The 20,554-nt window shown below is 48.7% G+C and overlaps 1 protein-coding gene and 1 long non-coding RNA gene across 10 annotated transcripts in view; one reads left to right on the plus strand and one right to left on the minus strand.

Moving 5' to 3' along the window:
* The window catches only part of PHACTR1 (phosphatase and actin regulator 1), a 560,191-nt gene that overhangs the window by 181,423 nt on the left and 358,214 nt on the right, over window positions 1-20,554 (plus strand). The gene's annotated exons all lie outside the window — the stretch shown is intronic.
* On the minus strand, window positions 11,572-20,128 carry LOC146401184 (uncharacterized). Its single transcript, XR_014809625.1, has 4 exons — window positions 19,973-20,128; window positions 19,712-19,914; window positions 18,592-18,675; window positions 11,572-15,862 (listed from the first exon to the last, which is right to left on the minus strand). It is a non-coding gene; the product is annotated as an uncharacterized LOC146401184 (long non-coding RNA).

Consider the following 20,554-nt stretch of genomic DNA (forward strand, 5'->3'; position numbering starts at 1 on the left):
GGCAATGCCAGATCCTTAACCCACTGAGCAAGGGCAGGGATCGAGCCCACAACCTCATGGTTCCCAGTTGGATTCGTTAACCACTGCGCCACGACGGGAACTCCCTTGGGGACATCTTAGACCCAGGCATGCCCAAGTCCCAGCCCCTAGAGATTATGATTTAATCAGAGTCAGAGGCATCTCGCTCACATCTGTTTTCCAGAACTCCAGGGTACTTCTAACGTGCAGCCAGGGTGGAGAAACTTTTTGGGGTTTTTTCCTGCCCCCCTTTAGCATATGGAGTTCCTAGCTCAGGAATCAGATCCCAGCTGGAGTTGTGACCTACGCCACAGCTGTGGCAATGCAGGACCCTTTAACTCACTGTGCCGGGCGGGATCGAACCTGCTTCCTGGCACTGCAGAGATGTCACCAACCCCATTGCACCACACTGGGAACTCTGAATGGAGTCACCTGCTGAGTTCATGCCTGAGAGACCTCAGGAGAGGGGAGACAGCCTAATGAAGAAGCCCCCCACCCAGAGTTCCCATTGAGGCACAGCAGAAATGAATCTGACTAGTATCCATGAAGATGGAGGTTCAGTTCCTGGCCTGGCTCAGTGGGTCGGCAATCCGGCATTGCCGTGAGCTGTGGTGTAGGTCACGGATGTGGCTCGGATCCCCCATTGCTGTGGCTGTGGTGTAGGCCGGCAGCTATAGCTCCAATCTGACCCCTAGCCTGGGAACTTCCATATGCTGCATGTGCAGACCTAAAAAGACAAATAATCATAATAATTAATAATAATAATAACGCCCCCCCACCCCCAGTTCATAGTGCCGAAAGTTCTGCATCCTTACTCACAGTAATCGGAACTGCTCAGATCTATCTCAGGGAATTAACAGAAAGTACTGCAAGTAGAGGAAATATCTCATAGATTACTTCCAGTGGCGCCAGGACTTAATGTACATCAGTCATAAGCCTTGTGTCCAAAACGGTGTAGACTGCATCTCTCGCGGCTGTAATGTAGTGAACCCATCAGCAGGTGTAATCCTTATAACTCATCATGAGTGTGAAAATAGGCTTCAATTGCACAGAAGAGGCGATGAAGCCGAGAACCGCATGCAGCACATGTGTCTTTATTGGTCTAGAAGCATTTGCTAGATTTATGAGGCCGTTTCTCCTCTCCGGGTCTTTAGAAATATAGACCTCATATTCCTCTGATGATTCTCGTAGGCTGATTACTGTTCGCTCCCGTTTTACATACACCAGGCTCCTGAGCAGCCCTCGCGGAACAGAGCAGGCCCAGATCTCCCCCCTCCCCCGCCCCACCCCAAGGAATGATGAGTGCTTTCCATGCAACCAGGATGCCAGGCAGTCCCATGGGCCGAAAGCAAGATAAGGGCGTTGGATGTGGTCCCTGCACCCCGGGAGAGTCGAGCTAAAAATAAAAGTAATCAGCAGAGAGACATTCTTCAGTGCCGAAAACAGTTCAAACCGTATTTCTTTAGGGAATAAAAGTCTCTTTTTTAAAACTCCAGCGAACTGACTGTTCCTTGTATGTTTCTCTTCCTGCGCAGTCGGTTTGATCTCTGTAGTTCCTCCTCGTCTTTTAAGTATCACTCCTGTATTTGGGGGGTGTGGTGGGAAGACCTTTCTAGAGCCCTGTGAAGGTTAGTTTTGAATCGATCTCCTGTGGGCTAAGGGTAGGATTCAGAGGGAAGTCACCGAAAGCTCTATTGATGCTTTCTCGCCTTGGGCCTTTAAAGGTCCCAGGATGCCTGCTCGAGCGGTGGGCTCTCGCACCGCATTCCACCTAAAACTGGCCACTTGGGTTGGCCCCAAATGTTGGACTCCACCCGATACAAGTCCTCCAACCGGGATGATCATGTATGTTCTTCTTGAAGGAGCCATTTCTGAAAACAACACCTACCTGAACTGAATAATAAATGGACATCATCGCCACACCTTGGGTTTTGGGTCCCTTGGCTACAGCGTGGGCGTGGACAATATCTCATAGGTGCCCCTTCTGCTCCCTTCTGGAAGGTTTCTAATTGCATTAAACATGTCCAATCCCTCCCCGTCAGTCTCACGTTCTCTTATGATTGCCGTGGGTTATCAGCCTAACACCCCAACTGCCCCTACCCCAAGACACACACACACACACACACACACACACACACACACACACACACACACACCCTCCACCTCATTGGTAGCATCCACTCCCTCCTCATCCCTTACACCCTCCACAAAGTCCTCTCCACCTAAATGACCCCTTGTGTCTTTGCTCCAAAATGAAAAAGGCACGTTGGTGTCTTTACTGCTTGATTTTTCAGGCAGCGTGAGGCACCCACGACCATTCTCTCCTTGAACCACCATCTGCATTGACTTCAGGCCACCTTGTTCTCTGGGGATTTCCCCCCGCCCCTTCTCTGGCCATTCTTGGGGTCCCATGTTGCCTCCTTCGCCTCCTTCTGCCTTTCCTTGACCCCCGACATCTTATGCTACATGCTGTCCTGCCCCCCACCCTTCTCTCTGTAGGGTCTGTGCCTGGGGGCTCCGTCCACCCCCACGTTTCTAAATACCACCTGCGAGCCGACGTGTCTCAATCTCCCCTTCAGCCCTGATCATCTCCCTGTGCCCCAAAATCAAGTATCCCGCAGAGCCCTCAATCTCAGCTCTCCCACTCACGTCCATAGTCCCTGACTCTGCGAGTGGCACTCGCAAGAGCCCATCTGCCGAACCGGAAACTCAGCAATCATCCTTGAGGGCAAAACCGCCCTGCCCTGTCAGCCTCCTTCCTAAATGTCTCAGCCACAACCCCTGCCTCCATCGTAGCTACTATCGTAGTCCGTTCAGGCCACTATGACAGAATACCAAGACTGGGTGGCTTATAAAACCACAGGAATATGTTTCACACAGTTTTGGAGACTGGGGAGTTCAAGATCAAGCTGCTGGCAGATTCCATGTCTGGTGGAACCCTGCTTCCAGGTCCCTGGTGGCCGTTTCTTGACAAAACCTCACACAGTGGAGGAAGCTCTCCAGAGTCTCTTTATAAGGGCACTAATCCCTTTGATGAGGGCTCCACCCTCATGATCCGATAGTCTCCAAGCACCTTTGTATTAGGAATTAGGTTTCACCATGTAGTCTAAGCAGCTACCACCACTTTAATCTAGGCAGCCAGTGTTGTCGTGCACTGGTGTCACCTCGGTCAGCTCCTGGCCCCCACGCTGCTTCCATTCTTGCTGGTCCAGTTCCACACCGTAGCCAGAATGCCCTGTCCACACTGCAATCCACACTGGTTATCAGGACATCCCCATTGCTAGTAGAACACAACCCCCTGGCACGTGCTTGGCAAGGTTCTTCCTGACCGCTCACCCACTCGTCTTCCCAGCCCTCTGTCACCCAGTTCTCCTGCACGGATGATCCAGGCACCTGTCTGGCTGTGTTTTGCATATGCTGCTCCCTGGACCTGCACACGCCCTCCAGCAGAGCTCCCCCGTCCACTCCGCCACTTCCCCTGGTTACCATCTGCATATCCTCACGTACAGCCTCCCCAGCAAACCTCCTGTGTCCCCCAAGGCTGTCCCCTTTGCCCCTGTGTTCACCCAGACCGTGGATGTGCCGTTCTGTCACCTCATCTGTTACAGTGGACAGAAATGGCCCCTGTGTGTCTTCTCGCTTCAAGAAGACTGTAAATTCCATAAAGGTAAAATCTGAATCCTATTCTTCATTTGCCCACAAAACCTATCACCTGCGTGACATGCAGTAAGCGATGGATAAAACATCAATTGAATAAATGCTGCGTGATTTTACTTTCCTTGAGCAGGGTTGGTATGAGGAATATGGAGGGGAAAAAATCATCTTAAAGGCATTAAAGGAATAAAAGCCCCAGGAAAAAGATGACAAGTCAGCCATTTACCCGTTATCCTGGTTAATGTAATTTTTAGTCATGCCTGTATGCCAGAACCTGTTTAAATAGCCCACGTGATGTGTTTCATTTAATTTGTGCAGGTGAATGAAATGAGAAAGGTGTTTGTCTGTGTAGAACTCGCACATATTCGTAAAATGCTGACCCTAAAGTAATTAAGCAGCCAAGTGGGGAAGGAGACCCGCCAACCTTTCCTAGGGGATCGGTGGGTGTTTGCATGCGCCCTCTTCTGGATGGACGGAGAATAGCTTCAGTGTGGAAACGACTCCATAAGGAAGGGTTAGGATCCACCTAAGAGCATGGTTCTAGGTTCGTATCACCTCAGACGTTCTAGAGGAGAATGGGTAGCTGAAAACTCGGAGAGGTGAGTGTGTGACGTTGTCGGAAGTCCGGACACCCTGCTGTCCGGCGGCATCCCGCCAGCTCGTTCTGTAGGACGCCCACCTCCCTGGTCCACACCCCATAGCTGGGCCCCCTCTACGGTCCAGCTGTGGGCTTCCAGGGCACACACCAGCCCCTGGGCACACAGTCCAGCCCTCTCATCCCTGGTGGCCTCTGTCCTGGCAGGTGAAAAGCCAAGTCAGGGGACTAGCTCTGCCCTGCTGGCCTTCTTGGAGGCCTGGTTGCCAGATTTAGCAAATACCCGGCAAAGATTTTATCAGGCCACCCTCGCTCGGACATACCAGCGCTGCCAGCTTCTGGTGCCCCAGTGCTGCCTTGCTTGTTTTTCGACCCTCTTGATTTTTCCCTCTTCAAGTTCAGTTGTTTGTTACATTGCTTGAACGTCAAGAATTTCCTTGTCTGAATCCCTTCCCCGATGTGTTTTTGGTTTGTTGTTTTACTTTCTATGAACGGTTCTTAGCCGCTGCTTTCCCCGTCATTACGGATTTCTGTTTTTCTCTGATCACCTTATGTAGTGATTTCCTACGATTTTAGGCTTCCTTTTACTTTTCATCTTTTCCCTGAGAGGCTTTCAGGCTGTAGATTTCCTGATCTTTTACATTCTTATTAGCCTTTTTAGATGGTCTTTGCTTATTTTAATACTTTAGCAGTTTTTTTTCCAATTAAAGGCCACTTTCAGTGTTTGACTCTGTCAATGAATTATTCTTTGCCTTGTTCTCACCTTATTTTTGATTCATCCTTCTTAGCTCTTGTGGGTGTGTTTTTCATTTTAATTCAAGCTTTTTCTTGACGACTTGATGGGTAAGCCTCCTTTGCTTTGTTTTTCTTATTCCGTTCAGACAAGCGTTATCTTCTATTTGTATTTTTAATTTTTTTTTCCTTTACTTTGACCAAGAGCAGTTCTAGAGGTCTGCTGATTAGGTGACAGTCGACGGTCGAGGCTGCCCTGTGCTTTGAAGGAGAGCACACACAGGGGCTTGTCCTGGGGGGCAGCAGGTGACCATGCCAGCGGCTTGCCTTCATTTAGTTTATTTGTGAATAAAGAAGGAGGAGTTACCACTGTGGCTCAATGGGCTCAGCTGCGTCTCTGCAGTGCCAGGACACAGGTTTGATCCCCGGCCTGGCACAGTGAGTTAAAACATGCAGTGTTGGGAGTTCCCTCTATGGTGCAGTGGAAATGAATCCAACTAGTATCCAAGAGGAGGCAGGTTCGACCCCTGGCCTCACTCAGTGGGTCCGGGATCTGGCATTGCTATGAGCCATGGTGTAGGTTGCAGATGCAGCTAGGATCTGGCATCTGGCAGGTGTTGCAGTGGCTGTGGTGTAGGCTGGCAGCTGTAGCTCCCACTCAACCCCTAGCTTGGGAACCTCCATATGCCACAGTTTCGGCCATAAAAAAGCAAAAAAAGAAAGGATGAGGTGTGGCCACAGCTGTGGCGTAGGTTGCAAATGTGGCTCAGATCTGATCCCTGACCTGGGAACTCCATATACCAAGGGGCAGCCAGAAAAGAAACAAAATAATAAATTACAAAAAAAAAAAAAAAAACTAACACTGAGTCAGGAGTGAGGCTAAGAAGGGCTCTTGGAGACCCTGACACTCTGAGCTGGCAGCTGGCTAACGAGGATTCTGTTTTCTGCTAGTAAGAACAATTTTGCAATAATATCTGCATATCACTGCTCCAAACATAATGACAGGTAATTTCAGTTTAGACACCTGCACCTTGGCCTTCACAGGAAGTAAGGAAAGTTGAGGAGCCTAGAACCAAAGCCTCCCTTATAATCTTCCCCAGAAGATGGACTATTAAAAAAAAAAAAGAAGAAGAAGAAGAAGAAGAAAGAGGGACGGGAGAAGCTAATGCAAAGGCAGGAAGAGAAGGATGAAGGGAGGGGAAACAATGAAATTTCAGGAGTTTCTCTATCAAGTTTCTTATTGTACAGCCTGAAAGAGAAAAGAGAGTCCACACCAGTCCCTGAAAACCAGACTCCAGCCTCTGAGCTCGAACCAAGGGTTTTCGGCAAGCAGGGCAGGGGAGGGGCAAACTTTGCCCCCGGGGGACATTTGTCTGGAGCCACTCGTGGCGGTGGCCACTTGGCTGGGGGGAGGGGATGCTGCCAGCATGTAGTGGGAGAAGCCAGGGGTGCTGCTGAGCCCCCTACGTTGCACGGGACAGTCCCCCGCACAGCAAAAGTGCCCCAGCCCCAAATGCCAGCAGCGCCCAGGCTGGGCATCCTCTCGCCACTGGGACATGTTCCTGACCATCTCCCCGCCGTCTCCCAGCCTTCTAGCCACTCCTGTTTGATGGCTGCTTCCCCCCAACCCCGTCTAGTGCACACAGTATCGGCTCCATCCCCCCACCTGTCTCAGATGTCCCAGTCTGTCTCCTGTTTCTCTACAAATCATTCCTCCGCACACCCTCCCGGGCTGAGGACCTTAGACCTGGCCTTTCTCTGCCCGGCATCCATGGCTTCCTCTGGAGCCAGAGTCCACTCGCCCAGGATGCATCCCTGACCTGGGGAACACGCAGCTCCCCTCAGGGCACAGAATGCATGAGAGCCCAGTACACCCCCGCTGTCCATCTCAGCAGGTCCCTAACCAGCAGCCCAGCCCCGAAGAACCCTGAGCTTCCTAACGATCATCGCCCCATTTTTCCAGACCCAGTAGGTTCCGTGACTACTTTCTGCCACCAGCTCTGAAGATCCGCTGCGGTTCCCATCCGCCTACTCAGTTCATGGGTTTGAATCAAAGGGGTCGAGGGGCTGGGGATGGAGGGAAGCAGACCTCCCCCCGTGGGAGGGGATGGAGGGTGGGGTGAAGCACGTGGGCGCTGGAGCCAGAACTCCTGCTTTCCAAGCCCAGCTCGTGGACACATCCCTTCTCCCGTGGGTGCGTCCGCTCCCTTATAGGTAGGGACGGGACGTCTTATGGGGCCATTGTGAGGCCCAAATGACCACAAGGGCAGCACTTAGAGCAGTGCCAGGCACAACCACTGCCTGTTAAAGGTGGGGGTGATTCAGGGAAGGATGGGCCATCAACCAACAGCCAAGAAGTGTGCATTCTTGTCGCGGGTACCACCCTTGGGTAGCATGAACAAATGACTCCGCCAGATGGTCAGCGGGTTACCGCTCTGCAAGGTTAGGTGAAAAGCTAAGGAGTTTCACTTCCTTACAAGGGCAGCGGGACTGGACCGACTTCCAGGCGATTGGGTTTCCTCTTTGCTGTTTAGGACCCAGTAGAGAGTACACGTGTCTTCTATGCTTCCCCACCTTCTTCTTCCAGTGCCTTTTTCACAGCCCCAGGGGGGGTTCATGGCCTTCCCCTTATTTATTTATTTATTTTTTTGTCTTTTTTGCCATTTCTTGGGCCGCTCCAGCGGCATATGGAGGTTCCCAGGCTAGGGGTCTAAGCGGAGCTGTAGCCACCGGCCTACGACAGAGCCACTGCAACGCAGGATCCGAGCCGCGTCTGCAACCTACACCACAGCTCACGGCAACGCTGGATCGTTAACCCACTGAGCAAGGGCAGGGACCGAACCCGCAACCTCATGGTTCCTAGTCGGATTCGTTAACCACTGCGCCACGACGGGAACTCCTCCCCCTTATAATGCAGTACAGAAGTATGCTGAAACACAGAGGAAGTGGGATTTTAATTATTTTATGAAAGGTAAGAAATACAGGGAGTTCCCACTGTGGCCCAGGGGAAACGAACCTGACTAGTATCCATGAGGATGCAGGTTCAATCCCTGGCCTCGCTCAGTGGGTTAAGGACCCAGAGTAGCCATGAACTGTGGTGTAGGTCACAAAAGCGGCTTGGATCCTGTGTTGCTGTGGCTGTGGTGTAGGTCGGCAGCTACAGCTCCAATGCAACCCCTAGCCTGGGAACTTCCATTTGCTGCAGGTGCAGCCCTAGAAACCAAATAATAAAAAAAGGAGGAAAGAAAGAAATACAGCTGGCTATCCCCTGAAGATGCATAAAAATTTTTTTAAAAAATCATTGGCCATATGGTATTTTCCCACCAGCTGAGTTTTAAAATTTGCAGAAAACCCTGGGGCAAGGTAAGAGAGATTTCAGCCTATGAACATTCTTAAACTGTTCTAAATAGGTCAAGAAGTCAGTTCTAATATCTATGGATTTGGGGTTTCTTCTTATTTCCTGAGGATACCACATGTTTTTTTTACAGCTTTTGAGGGAGGTAACTGCCTTAAAACTTTTAAAAATAAAATCTTGCTTTGAACCTTCAAAAATATTTTTTAAATGGAAAGTTTGTGGATTACTTTAACAGAATACCTGCATTTATTTTAGGATTTAGGGGACAATGAGGCTATCTTTTTTATATTCCTGGCATGTTATATGGCATCTGCAACAAAGAAGACATTTCATTTTTGTTTGTTGAATGAGTAGAGCATACATCTAAATTCACAAAAGAATTTATGAGAAAAGCCGTAGCTAGGGTTTGATTTTGATGGTGCTGTTTTGTTTTGTTTTAACTAGTTTCTTGTATGGGCAACTGCCCATAACCATAGTTTCTCTGGCAGGAGAATCACATGAAACACCAGACCTTCCATCTTCATCTTTCTGACACCTCTTTGACCCGGGGAAGGACAAAGAGCTAATTACCTATCAGTGACCCGATAGGGTGAACCAATTGTATACCCCAGGTCACGGACCAGTTCTCAGCCTGGCATAATCAGAATCCCATGCAACCTGCACCATATACTCTTATAAAAAGGGCAAGGGATCCGGCTTCCGAGAAAAGTGGATCCTGATCCATGTTCTGCCCCTTCTTAACCCCCCGGGCTCATTTCCTTATGCATAAAAGCAAACAAGTGCCATTTGGGGGGGATAAGGTAGAGTATATATAGTGCCTGGTGAACAGTGAACCCTCAGTCTGTATTATGATCCTAAGAAATAACAGAAATAACAGGAAATAACAAGACAGTCGTAGGAAAGCAGATGGGACAGTAGGGAGCCTTCCTACCCGTTAGCTGGGGAAATTAGTAGGTGTTAGCATCACCTACTGAACGTTGAAGAATTCTGATGCCTGGTGATCACCCCCAGGGAGCCTGATTTAAATGGGCACAAGAGATCTTCCTAAAGTTTCCCCAGACGATTTTAAGGACCCTCTAGGGCTGAGAACTGCAAACAAATGAGTGAGCAGGACCTGGTGTCCCCACACTCTGTTAAGTCAGAGGTTTGGTGGTAAACAACCATTCAAGCACATTTTCATGGTGAGAGCCTTTCTTTTTTTTTAGGGCCGCACCTGCGCCATATGGAGGTTCCCAGGCTAGGGTTCTAATCAGAACTGTAGCCACCGGCCTGCCTACGTCAGAGCCCCAGCAACGCGGGATTGGAGCTGCATCCGCGAAGTACACCACAGCTCACGGCAACGCCGGATCCTTAACCCACTGAGCCAGGCCAGGGATCGAACCCGCAACCTCATGGTTCCTCGTCGGATTTGTTTCCGCTGCACCACGACGGGAAGTCCAAGAGAGCCTTTTGAATGTAGCGTGTTGCATGCCTTTTAGGTAAGATCTTCCGTGGTGGCTCTAGCGCCTGAATCAGCACGCATGTGTCCATGTCAATGCCGAAGTCGTTGAACGCATGTGCCAGGAACTGGGCTGTTCTTCTGGGGTCCGGAGCTGAGCCTGATGCAGTCTTTGCCTCCGGTGGCTCCCAGTCTAAGTGGAGGAAACATGGGGCCGTGACAGTTCCCACGCGGGGGTGTACTGGAGAAGGACCACGGTTAGGGGAGGGGAGGCCAGAGAAGGTGATGATAAGGATGGAGAGGAAGTCACTGGGCAGAGAAGAGAGATCCGAAGACAGGATGTTGGTGACACAGGTGGGAAGGGGAGGTTGTCAATTTCCTATAACCACCAGGAATTAATACTGCTTCGTCTTCAAATTATTACTGTAAATTTGTAAACATTTGTCGTACATTTGGGAGTGTTCGGATAACAGGAGTGTGACAATCACCTGACATAGTCTGCCCTTAAAAGTTGAAGAGGAGTTCCCACAGTGGCTCAGTGGGTTAAGAACCCAACTAGTATCCATGAGGATGCGGGTTTGATCCCTGGCCTCGCTCAGTGGGTTAAGGATCCAGCGTTTCCCCAAGCTTTGGTGTAGGTCACAGATGCGGCTTGGATCTGCTGTTGCTGTGGTGTAGGCCTGCAGCTGCAACTCTGATTTAACCCTTAGCCTAAAGGTGCAGCTCTAAAATGAAAAAAAAAAATTTAAGTTGAATAAATGTCTACTAATAGTGTTTATAACTTTTAAGTTCTAGAACACAAACAGAATGTCTTTGCAATTTTTTTCTTACTTCATTCCCACTCTCCTGTGTATCTGATAGACTAATGAAGACAGCCTTGGAGTTCCCGTCGTGGTGCAGTGGTTAACGAGTCCGACTAGGAACCATGAGGTTGCCGGTTCGATCCCTGGCCTTGCTCAGTGGGTTAAGGATCCGGTGTTGCTGTGAGCTGTAGTGTAGGTTGCAGACGTGGCTCGGATCCCTCGTTGCTGTGGCTCTGGCCTAGGCCAGTGGCTACAGCTCCGATTGGACCCCTAGTCTAGGAACCTCCATATGCCGTGAGAGCAGCCCTAGAAAAGGCAAAAAGACAAAAAGACAAAAAGACAAAAACAAAACAAAAAAAAAAAAACAGCTTTATGTGCCTGTCATTGTCTGCACATGGGACAGAAATGGGAAGGTCAGCTGCGTTCCGAGTATTAAAGTCAACTCCCAGATGGTTGGCCTCTTGGCAGCTCTGGTTTTAACCATTTATTCATAATGGTTTAAAAATATATTACTTCTGGAGTTCTCATTGTGGCACAGTGGAAACAATGAGGATGCCTGTTCGATCCCTGGTCTTGCTCAGTGGCTCGGGGATCCTGCGTTGCCATGAGCTGTGGTGCAGATTGCAGATGCGGCTCGGATCCCACGTTGCTGTGGCTGTAGTGTAGGCTGGCAGTTGTGGCTCTGATTTGACCCTTAGCCTGGGAACCTCCATATGCTGCAGGTGCAGCCCTAAAAAGCAAATATGTGCGTATATATATATAACACTTATTTTTTGGTTTTAATCTCAATGTTGCTTGGAGAACATAAAACATTAGCAAGGTCTACTACTAGGATAATCTTTATGGCTAGTGGTGTCACCCTCTGCCAGCTTGATACATCCTTATCCTCTTTGTGGATTGACCGGCTCATTAAGCCACCTTGTTAGAGAATCTTCTCAAGGTTTTAACTCTCAATTTCTCCTTTTCTTAATTTTCCTTTTTTTTTTTTTTTTTTTTTTTTGCTTTTTCAGGGCTGCACTTGCAGCATATGGAAGTTCCCCCCAGGCTAGGAGTCCAATCTGAGCTGCAGCTGTTGGCTGTGACCTATACCACAACTCAGGGCATCACCAGATCCTTAGCCCACTGAACAAGGCCAGGGATCAAACCCACATCCTCATGGATACACCAGTCAGACTCATTACCCTGAATCACAAAAAGAACTCCTAATTTTACTTTTTTTAAGAGTCACATTTACCATATCCCTTCGTCTTGTATTAGTAATACAAGAAATACTAGAAATATTCGTCTTTAGAAATAGTAATGGAACCCGTTGGATACATTTTTTTTCTGATTTTAGCCTTGAAAGATAATTTTGAGAATAGAGATTAGATAGAAAGACAGGTGTTAGGTGATAGAGGTTTAGATATTAACCTTTAAAATATATGCCTCAGATTTCATTCTTCATGTAGGGATTCACCTAGTTTAACTAGCTGACCCAATGAGACCTTTTTTATTATACTGCCTGAAATACTAGTTGGACTCAGCTGCATATATATTTATTAATGATGATAGGATGAAGAAGCAAATGCAAAGAACTACAAATCCCTCTTTGAGAAAATAGATTTACAGAGTAGCACATAGAAGCTCACAGAAATTGGGCACCAGGAGAAAAGGACTTAACACAGCAAATATCTACCAAAATCACAAGCTGCCCTAACCCATCTTGGTAGTAGCTTCCAAAGATAAGCCATAACTTACTGTTACGTCCATAGACGTTTCCATTGAGGCATTGCCCCAAATGTGAGATGGGCGTCTTTCTAGCTGGTCAGATTGATGGGTCGTGTGTTCACAAAGGAGCCGCACGTTTCTAGGTGTCGGTAGATGTGAGGTGAGCATGAGCTGCCACCACCTGGCCGGTGTCTTCTTGGTGATCTGGCAGATTGAGTGTCTTGAGAAAAGTTTCTCTGATATGGTGGTGTGTTACTATACTGATGGAAGAATAGGAAAACACTATTAGCGTTCTGCTCAACAATGCAACAAACTTCATCCAGAAAAGCAGTTTCTCTGTCCTGAGCCTAAATTTGCAGGTCTTTGCCTAAATTTGCAGCCAACATGAATTTTCAGGCACATCCCATTTCAAGTATTCACAGACATCTTTAAGAGTATACTTTCCAACTAGAGGAGTCAAATTTCCTCTGGAGCTTTATTTAGATAATACAAAAAATATTCTTATGTGGTTGTAATAATACAAAGAAGCTTAATTTGGGACTGCATCAGGTGTGGCTGCTGCAACAAGACTGGAGTTTATAAAGAAAGGGAAAAGGATCAGTTAGCTGTGCGCTACCATTATTGTCCAGCATCTCAAATTCCCCATAATCATTTTATCCATCTCACGCTGCTGCAGAAAAAACAAAAGCAGCATAAAATGATGCAGTCTACGAAATCTTGCGTCATGATGGTTCTTTCACCACTCTAATGAAGTCTTGGAAAACTTCACAATAATGAATTCCTGTTATTTCTCAAAATGTACAGCTAACTCTTAGCCAAAACAAAAAAGACTCAAACCAACAAACATTTGAATGAATCTGAACTACTAATGGAAAATAAAAACAGTGTTTAACAATAGTGTTTTCACGTTACTGCAAGTCAGCCAGGCGCTGGACCACCGAGGGTGGTCAGAGGAAGGAGAGGGAGGAGGTGCTACGTGTACAGGGAAGCAGCATCTCAAGAAGCATCCTGATAGGTTTGCTTGGCAACGTGAGGACCGCTTATCCAACAACTCATGAAGAGCCATAGAATGACCTTTAGCACGGAAATAACACTCTCAGATTTGCACTTTAGTAAAATGTGCCAGATGGTTGTGTAGAGAGGAGAAGAGATGGTGGGACAAGGGGAAAGGCATAAAATATTGGTACGTAGCAGTCCTTGGCAGGAGAGATGGAGAGGCAGTGTGGGACCCTAGCCGTCATGCAGGTAAAATCCTTGGGACCCAGTACCTGACTGGATGTCAATAAAAAATCAGAGCTATAGCTGCCGGTCACAGCCACAGCCACTTCACATGGGCTGCATCTGCAACCCACGCCAGAGCTCCCGGCCACCACGCCAGATCTTTAACCCACTGAACGAGGCCAGGGATCGAACCTGCCACCTCATGGTTCCTCGTCGGATTCGTTTCCGCTGCGCCACCATGGGAACTCCTCCTCCAGCCTTTTCAACCGTTCCATCTCATGCTATTTCCCATCATCTCACCATTCTGGCCACTGTCTTGATATTGATGGAGCCTGGTGACCTTTCTCCTATAACTTTAAATGCAACCTATTCTTTCTCACAGTGTAATGATCCTGAAATGATAGCAATGTCACTATTTATATCATAGTGTCAAATGAAGCTGCCATGAAGTCACATTTCCAGGCCATTAGGAACTATTGTCGTAATAGCTATGGCTTCCTGTATCCGCGAATGCCGAGTTACGAGATATAGAATTACATGGAGGTGTAATTAGTTGTAAATGTATTTTTGTCATCACGCTCGTTGAACATGGAAGGGCATTTTAAAATATGAAAGGCATGACACTGAGCCTGCTGCAAAGTCTTCAGAATAAGCAGATTAAAGAGTGTTACTAGTAGCTAAGAACAGACTGCTCATCAGTAATAGCTCAATGTAGCTACAGTGACCCACGCCTCCCCTCCAAGTTCAGTGACCATTCAATCCGTTTGCCATGTGGACTCTTCATGAGAGTCATTTTTTTTTCACATTTTATTTTTAAAAAATTTTATTGGGATTGCGTTTATGTACAGTGTATGGGCTTCAGGTGTACAGCAAAGTGAATTGAATAGCTGTACAATACACATAGCTACTGTTTCCCATATAGGTTGTTACATGACCTTGAGTCAACCTCCCTGTGCTATACGGGAGGTCCCTGTTAGTTATCGCTTTCATATATGACTGTGGATATGAATTAATCCCAAGCTGCCAGTTTATTCCTTCCCCAAGGTTTCTTTCCCCTTTGGTATCCCCCAGTCTGCTTTCGAAATGGACCAATGCCCAAAGCAAGAGGAAGGGCATCCTGGGTGCCATGCCAAGGCCTGAGAGCATTCCCTCAGATATCACCAATGAGTACTTAAAATTTCCCCAGAACTTATGCCCGGTAGCATCTCAGCTCGCCACTCACACATGCCCATGGCCAGACTCTTCATGATGCCCCCACTTTGAACAAAACAAAAGACCCTCTGTGATCTCTCCCAGCCTCTCCTCTCTAGATCCCAGTTGTCCTCAGTAGCCATCCAGCTCTGCGGTGACACGCTCTGCAGCCTTCTACTGGCTGTGGCCGTGAGTTCTGGGAATGGAGCTGCTTCATCTCACTTGACCCATCTGCTCTTTAGTTCTGTGTACAGGAGAGCCCAGGTCAGCCTTTGCAGCAAAGATTTGGGGGCCTGGGCCAGCCAAGAGGGAGGAGTAGGCGGATTCTCTTCTGCACGTCTTCCCAGACCCGCTCTAGGGATATTCACAGACCTCGTGTCTATGCCAGGGAGCTGGTAGTGGAAAATGTTCTGAATAAAATGTTCTTGCAATACCGAGTCATCTGCTAGAGGGCGACATATGTTAAATAATAATGTGGCTGTTTTTTTAGGATGTAACACAAGGGGGTTTTTGTTTTCATTTTTTGGTTTTTTGTTTGTTTTTGTGTTTTTTTTTTTATTTGGTTGGTTTGTTGTTTATTTGTTTTTTGTTGTTGTTGTTTTGCTTTTTAGGGCTGCACCCGTGGCATATGGAAGATCACGGGCTGGGGTTGAATCGGAGCTGTAGCAGCCGGCCTACACCACAGCCACAGCAACACAGGATCCGAGCCACGTCTGCGACCTACACCATGGCTCACGGTGACACCGGATCCTTAACCCACCAAGTGAGGCCAGGGATCGAACCTGCATCCTCATGGATACTAGTCAGGTTCGCTTCCCCTCGTCCAGTTCGTTAACTGCTGAGCCTCGAAGGGAACGCCCAAGTTTGTTTTTGTTTTTGTTGCTGTTTTATTTTAGTTCGAAAGTGAGGTTCAGAGCTTATGAGAGACTTAAACGGGGCTTTTTAAAAAAGCATTTTTGTTATAGCTGATTTACAATGTCCTGTCAATTTCTGCTGTACAGCAAAGTGACCCAGTTATACATCCAGATACTTTCGTTTTTTCGCATTATCCTCCATCATGTTCCATCATAAGCGATTCGATAGAGTTCCCTGAGCTCTACAGCAAGATCTCATTGCTTATCCACTCCAAATGCAATAGTTTGCATCTACTAACCCCAAACTCCCAGCCCAGCCCACTCCCCCCCCGCCTGGCATCCGCAAGTCTGTTTTCCAAGTCCATGAGTTTGTTTCTTTTCTGCAGATGGGCCATCAATATCAGATTCCAGGTATAAGAAATGCGCCTTTGTTTAAAAAGCGAAATCCACAAAGCCCATAGGCCTGTTGGTTGAAGAACAGCAGCCTTTGAGTTTTTGTATTTCTCAAAGGGTTTATAGAGGCATCTTTATCATGGCTCTAGTCCCCTTTCCAAACAGACTCACAAAATAACCTCCACATGCTTCACGGCAGCTGGCCTCCACCGCCAACTGCGAAATCCTCCCGGGAAAGTTCTGTAAACTACCTGAAAACCAACAGGTGAGAGAGGAAAGTCAGAGGAAAGTACCTCAGTGGGGACAAAGAGACGTTTTACAAGCGTTGACCTCCCTCAACTGTGTTTAATCTCAAGAGTTGATAGGGCCAGGCTTTCAGGGGACCCTATCTCTACGATTAATCAGAGGGTCTGTGTGAGGGATTTTATTTCGTCCTAGGTGGTCCACGTACAGACTGTTTCATCCAAAGGAAGAATTGGTGGTTTGGTTTTGAAAAGGCTTTTCTGGCTGCTCATTCTTGTGCACGTGTCTGTAAACCTGGGAGATGCTCCTGTAGGAGGGAAGCCAGGGATGCAGGCACGGTCCACGCTGAGTATCTCAGCCATGCCTTCACCTCCCCCACCCCAGGAGCGTGCTTTCTCCCTTAAAAACTTTATGCTTAGTCCTTATGTGTCAAGAAATGATGAGGGCTTTTTTTTTGGCCTTGGGAACCATCACCAATCCATTTCATAGGATGCCTCCGTCCTACTTCTCAAGGCTTTATATCTGTCTCCGCAACCCCTAGGAAGCATAGTTTAGCATATCAGACAGATACAGAGTTTCCTACTGGAAAACCCCATGTAGACACAGGACCAAAATCTAAAAATCGAATGGCCTCCTCTGATAAGAGCACAGAAGATGATTCCCTGGGTCTCAGTGGAAAGAGATTGTGCAGAATACAGAATAGCACCTGATCCAAAGGCTTGTCAGGAGGCTTGTCTATGCAGCCGTGCTGCCAGGCACGTCGACCTTGAGTTTTCAAAAGTGTCCCAAAGGCACGTAAATTGTCCAAAACCACATGCAAATTTTTGCGCTCTGAGTCCCAGGACCCTTACGTTACAAATCCAAGAGCTGTGCGCCAGTTAGGCTCGGGGTAGCTCTGAGCTTGGTACGATTGATGGATCAAATGCCAGCAGCTTCCATCTGAAACCACATCTCCCCAGGAACTGTCTGAATGAGAAGACCATTCTCAGATCATGCCAGGGGCACCTGACTCACTCCACATCCGCTCTGCACACCCTTAAGTCCGAAGGAACTCCTTAAGGGTGGGATTCTTTTTCCAGCATCCTTTCGAGAGTCCACCTCTGAAGTAGCAAAATGCATCACACCCTTATCCCAGCGCCTTCTTGATGTCAGAGAGGATCTCAGGGCCTCCAGAGCCAAGGGATCTGAGTGATGTTGACAGTTCAGAGAAACCCAGAGCTGTGACGCTGGGGGCATGTGTCGCAGTGAAGAAAAGGCAGTAATACACCGCTCTGACCAAACGGGGAGCATTTACAGAAGGGAGGAATTTACATCCTACCCATCTTTGCGCTCCCGGGGCTGCTGTTCCTGAGAACATCCAGCACGTCCAGGCTCCCTCTGAAGACGAGCTGATTCCGTGGGGTGGTCTGAGACATCTCACCGTCCCTTCTGCTTCCAGCTCTGGGACTGGTCCTCTCGCGTCTTTTGCAGCGGCTCCTTCACTCTGCCCCCTCCTTTGACCCTGGGAACCCCCGGGATTCCATTTGAGGTCTTTCTTACCTTTGCGACCCTACGCGTCTTTGGCCGACCTCACTTCCTCTACTGCACACGTGCTCAGGAAGACAGCGGCGGCGGCAGCCAGAGTTCCAGATCCCTGTCCTGATCTTCTTTTTTTTTCTTTTTTGTCTTTTTGCTATTTCTTTGGGCCGCTCCGTGGCATATGGAGGTTCCCAGGCTAGGGGTCGAATTGGAGCTGTAGCCACCGGCCTACGCCAGAGCCACAGCAACGCGGGATCTGAGCCGAGTCTGCAACCTACACCACAGCTCACGGCAACGCCGGATCGTTAACCCCCTGAGCAAGGGCAGGGACCGAACCCGCAACCTCATGGTTCCTAGTCGGATTTGTTAACCACTGCGCCACGACGGGAACTCCCGTCCTCATCTTCTATGCGATCTCCCCACCTGGAAGTCCCACAGGGACCTGAAATGCAGCAATTGCAAATGGGAAGTCATGACGTTCCCCCCCAGGAGGTGCGCTTTTCCCTTGGTCTCACACGGCCACCGTCTGCTCGGGCGCTCTCTCAGCTGTGTCTCATCATGAGGCCAAAACCTCATAGTAACTGAAAAGCAGAAGCTTAATATAAGAGATATTAAACCAGGATGAGGCAGTGATTATAAAAGCGTAAGGAGGACTTTAAAAGGCAGCCCGGGAGTTCCTGTCGTGGCGCAGTGGTTAACAAATCCGACTAGGAACCACGAGGTTGGGGGTTTGCTTCCTGGCCTTGCTCAGTGGGTTAGGGATCCGGCGTTGCCGTGAACTGTGGTGTAGGTTGCAGACGCGGCTTGGATCCTGCGTTGTTGTGGCTCTGGTGTAGGCCGGTGGCTACAGCTCCGATTAGACCCCTAGCCTGGGAACCTCCATATGCCGTGGGAGCAGCCCAAGAAATGGCAAAAAGATTAAAAAAAAAAAAAAAAAAAAAGGCGACCCGGCCCTGAGGGAGGATTTTCGAAAGGAAGGACAAAAGTGGACCTTGGTCCTCCGCCCCAGGGCTGGTTCAGATCTCACTGGAGAAGGTGCAGTCAGAGCCCAATGGACAGCGGAGATGTTGATGGGGAGTCCATGCCAGAGCTTTTCAGCTGCCACTGGACAGCAGGTGTCGACACTTTGGGGTGCAGGTGAGCCCAGGCTGATGGGCAGGTCACAGAGGGAGTCAGGCCACCATGATGAGCATGAGGTCACGTGCGTATGGACAGGGCTATGGCAATACGGCACCCGGCCAAGCCAGGGACGGCCTATGGTGGGCCTGCTTCGCGGTGTGCCTGCAGGACCCCGAGGCACAGCAAGAGGCAGCCCAACTCGGCACACCACACCGGCAAGAGAAGCTCCCTTCTTCCTGCAGGATCCCTCCAACACCCTCCGATGCCTTGAGAAAGGAGGAATCCTTTGAGAGGCCAGTTTGCTGTGGCAGAACAGGTACTGGCGTGAATCTGGAGCTGAAACAGCAATAAATGGATGGCTGGAACAGTTGCCCCAGTTAAACTCCTCTCTCCCACTCACTCCTTCACTTTCAGCTACCAAATCTTGCTGGGCACTTAGCCGATGAATGTCTCTAGAAGAGAGGCCATCCTCTCTCTTGCCCCTCCCACCTCAGCCTCGGTTCATCCTTGCCTCAGGCGTCACAGGGACTTGGGCCATCGCCTAGTGACTGGTCTTCCTGCCACGAGCCTAGCCTGACTCCAGTCTCATCACCACCCAGATCCCAGGTATCTTCCTAAAATAACAAAGGGGCCCTTACTATGCTCTTGCTTACAAACCTCTGGTGGCTCATTAACGGATGTAAGATGTTAACAGCAGGAAAGACGCTTAGGGTGGGGATATGAGGGTTCTTTGTACTTTCTTCTCAGTTTCCTAAAACTGCCCTAAAAAGAAAGTCTATTTTAAAAAAAAGCGGGAGTTCCCATCATGGCTCAGTGGTTAATGAACCCAACTAATATCCATGAGGATGTGGGTTTGCTCCCTGGCCTTGCTCGGTGGGTTAAGGATCCGGTGTTGCAGTGAGCTGTGGTGTAGGTCAAAGATGAGGCTCAGATCCCCTGTTGCTGTGGCCATGGTGTAGGCCGGCAGCTACAGCTCCAATTCGACCCCTTGCCTGGGAACCTCCGTATGCCTGGGGTATGGCTCTAAAAAGACAAAAGAGACAAAACAAAAAAACCTCCAAGAAAACCCAACACTGTGGCCTTCCTTTGCCAAATTCCTTCTGTGGGCATCAGGCCATTCTCAAGCATCACCTGATATGGCCTCATCTTTCCACTCTCATCAGCCAGAGCCAGGACGCAGGTTTGATCCTCGCCACAGTGGATTAAAGGGTCTGACATTGCTACAGCTTCCATGTAGGTCACAACAGTGGCTCAGATCTGATCACTGGCCTGGGAACTCCATATGCCACAGGGTGGCAAAAATGAAACAAAACCAAACAAATAAAACACACAAGGCATTCCCTCCCCTGCTTCCTTCCCCCAGAAAACTTCTAGACATCCTGCAAGTTCCGGCTCAGATGTCCACTCTTAGCCAAATCTTTCCAGACAGCCAGGGCCGTCCACTTGTCCCTTTCCCTCTGCTCTCGTCTTATTTCTTCACCGGCAGTATTTTAAATTGCCTGTTTACATGTCAGGCTGTGTCATCGGCTTACGATCCAGAGGCCTGGACTGTTTCTTATTCAACTCTTTATCTCTAGCGCCTATCACAGTAATCGGGATACAGCAACCCCTCTGTAAATGTTTGTTGAATGACGAATGAGGAATGAATGGGTGATAACAGACTCAAGTCCGTGTGACACATTTACTGCCATGAGTTGGAAGAGCAAGATCGTT

The sequence above is a fragment of the Sus scrofa genome, chromosome 7, assembly GCF_054392235.1.
Source record: "Sus scrofa isolate SSC_HxYL_T2T_F1_AM1 chromosome 7, Sscrofa_HxYL_maternal_Yorkshire_Landrace_v2.0, whole genome shotgun sequence".
Classification (NCBI taxonomy): Eukaryota; Metazoa; Chordata; class Mammalia; order Artiodactyla; family Suidae; genus Sus; species Sus scrofa.